The following is a 3,374-nucleotide window of genomic DNA, read 5'->3' as shown; positions in this document are numbered from 1 at the left end:
AATAAGAGGGCTATCCACAAAATAGATTACGTTTTCGTCTGTAGCAAGAAGGGGCGGAGCTAGCGTGGCCATCTTTGGTCTGTTTTTTGCAACGTTTCACAATAATTTGTGAAAGTTTTCACAATAATTTGTGAAAGTTTTTTGCAACGTTTCACAATAATTTCAGTCGGTTTATGGTTTTTTGCAAACAAAAACCTTATCACTGATTGCACCTCACATCTCGTGGGATTTTCAATTGCAGCACACATTTCAAATGTTTGCTGTGAAATAATGGGCAATGATACGAACCTCCCACTAGCACGACTAGATGCAGACTGAGCGGCGGATGCACAGACCAAAGATGGCCGCGCTAGCTCCGCTCCTTCTTGCTACAGACAAAAACATAATCTATTTTGTGAATAGCCCTCCTAGCAGCAGCGGTAATCAAAATACCCAGAAGTAGTCATCTTCGATTGGCTTAAACAATTATTTTTGTTTCTCCTCCTGTGGGTGGACAGACCTTGTTTAAAATGGCTGAAGGGAAAGCTGGGAAAGACTCCAGAAAGAGGAAAACCAAGACGGTATCCTGTTCACAGAGAGACTATACAATTTCCTGTTGGTCACATTCACCGGCACCTGAAATCAAGGACAGCAAATCATAGACCTGGTGGGCATGGCTGAGATTCTCAAGTTGACAGGGAACCCATCTAAAGATTTGAAGGTAAAATGAATTACTCCTTGTCATTTGTAGCTTGCAATGAGAACTGGATTCATTAATGAAAGCAACAATTGCTGGTGGATGTGTAATTCATAAATCTCTCGTTGGGAAAAAGGTCAACAAAAATAGTTTAAAGGATTACGTATTAGAACTTTCAAAAAGCTATGTTGTCCATTGTTAATGGATTTTCAGTGGGCTTCATCCGTGAAATACAATTTTGACTTTTTTTAATCTTGAAGATGGAGGCCATCAAGCTTTCTAATCAAAATTCTGCATTGAAGTTTTAATGTTATTTAAGTGTTACATGGCTTCAGAGAAGCTATTGTCTGTAGTGGTTCTTGACTGTTTTAGATTTGTTTGATTTGAATGGGATTCTTGACATTGTTGCTAATCGGTAATTTTTAATGCACTGAGTACATCTAGTCAATTATGCTATGAAATGTAAAACAGATTTGAACATCAGTATTGCTAATTAAATGAAATTATAAAAACTTGAATTATAACGCTTTGGTGTTCATCTCTTGTAGTTCAGGTCAAAAAGTTCCAAAAGAGAAACAAAAATAGCACTCTTTATGTCTTTGTACTGAACCTTAAGTCTGGTGAAGGAGTTAAATGAATGGATTGCTTTAAGGCAGTATGTGTGAATCATTTTTAAGTTGCTGAAAATGTGTATGATTAGTTAGGTCAAGTTCTTGAATAGTAATCTATGTTTTTATTTTATTTATTTGGTTCCAATTTCATGGAAGCTGCTGCTCTTACTGAATGATAATGTGCATGCACTGTGCTAGCAGACATAGATTAAAACCCTTGCAAAACTTCCAAGACCAATCACTATCAAAGGAATCACATTAAGCCATATGACTTGAATGGTTTTGGTTTAAAGTGTAAAGCTAAGCATTGTGACTTGTGTGTCACATCTGACCTGAGATACTGTTCATGCTGTGCCTTCTTCTAATGTTTGAAACTAATCTTCAGTACTTGCAGCTGCGTTACTTCAGCTACCAGTTGAAATAAGCATTGTTTAGATAATTCCATCCAGTTCCCAGTATACTAATTTGAAATCTCCAATTGAACTTAATATATTCAGTATATGTCCTCTCTCTTTCCTCACTCACCTAAAAATATCTGTTTAGAATATATGGTACTGACATTTTGTTTCTCATGTCCTGAGTTTCCTGGGAACAGGGGCTATAATACTTGAATTTACTGTATTTCTACCTTATCCAACCCTGTATGTCATATAACAGATCATTAATTTGTTTACAGAAAAATGTATATTCTAAGTTTATTAAATTAAAACCAAATCATAAATCTTAAGAATTTCTATAGAGCATCAATTAGTTTAGATTAAGTTATTGCTAAAAGATCTTTAACCATGATGTTTGTATTGATCCCCAATTAATGAACTGGAAAAAATGAACGGGTATTTACTTACCTGTTCTAATGGGCATCTATAATGTATAAATAAAGTTACTGAAAAATAAAAAAAAATTGGCAAACATGCATATCAGTTGTTAGTCAATGAACAGAAGAATGCAGCCTACTTCTTCACCCATTCATGGCCTTTTAAGTACCTCAGTAACAACATGATCTCAATTTCCTAACAGGTCTATGTGAGTTTAATCTTTCAGAAACTAGTTAGCTAGTTCCTCATCCAATTAGGTTCCTCATCCAGTTAGGAATATGCTTCCATGTTCATGAAGCCCAACTGGATCTGAGTGACTGTCTAATTTATAAAAGGACCAGATTATCTCCCCTGCTATGAAATGGAATGTCTTCCACACTTCAAGAATGACTAGAGACAATTGGATATTTGTGGAAATTTGAGAAGAGTTAAAGCTCACCAGCACCAGTGATCCTCTCACTGGTTGTCCCTTAACTTCAGAAAGAACCTTTGTGGAGAAGGGCATTGGCTTTGAGGATGTTTGCATGTCTTTGAAATACAAATCCTACCCTTGGGGACTTTTCAGAAGCAAAAGAAAAAGAGGGGTGGTGGTTTAAGCTGTTCCTTTTTTGCCAAAAGGGTCACTGGGAGGGGAAGAAATTAAAGTCTGACAAGGAGCATCCTTATAAGCCAATTTCTCCTTCCTCTTACAATCCTTTCAGTGGTAAAAAAAAAAAAAACACCCTCTTGTCTACAAACATCCAACCAAATATTTTCTTCAGGAGGTTGGTGGGCAGGAGGAAAAACAGCTATACTGCCCAGCAGATAAAATTGCATTTGGCCAGTGCAGTCCTCTTCATTTCACCATCTTGATGTTCATGTTTTGCCTTCTTGCTTAGGATACCTCTGTTAAAATATCCATAATAGCATTACAGAAATATACTGTACACCAAGTATTGGAACAAGGCTGAGCCTGATTTAAAAAGGGAAGCAGAAACCTGCTGTTCTCATGAAAATATAGGGAATATTTAACCACTGAAGATTCCACTGTATTCTTATAACCAGTACAGAGGGTAGTATTTTCTGCTTTTTGTCAAGAATATGAAATACAAGTTAAAATGAGTTTAGATTTTTCTTTCAAAACACAGATGGTTTTCATACTTGTAAGCATCATTTTCCCATCTTTTTGAGGTAGCTAGGTTCTCATAGATGCACACATCATACACTAGATAAACAGCACTAGATAGCATTTATTTTTGAAGTGATAATCTATTTACCTGGACACTCTCAGCC

The 3,374-nt window shown here is 36.2% G+C and overlaps 1 pseudogene; it reads left to right on the top strand.

The window, feature by feature from the left end:
* Positions 1–499: 499 nt before the first annotated feature.
* Positions 500–1,923, top strand: LOC148126945 (histone H2A.Z pseudogene; annotated as a pseudogene).
* The last annotated feature ends 1,451 nt before the right edge of the window (positions 1,924–3,374 follow it).

This window comes from Pseudonaja textilis, chromosome 2 (genome assembly GCF_049901715.1).
Source record: "Pseudonaja textilis isolate UNSWEBS1 chromosome 2, rPseTex1.2, whole genome shotgun sequence".
NCBI lineage: Eukaryota > Metazoa > Chordata > Lepidosauria > Squamata > Elapidae > Pseudonaja > Pseudonaja textilis.
Note: the sequence above shows the minus strand (reverse complement) of the source record. Positions and strands in the feature narration are given on the sequence as shown.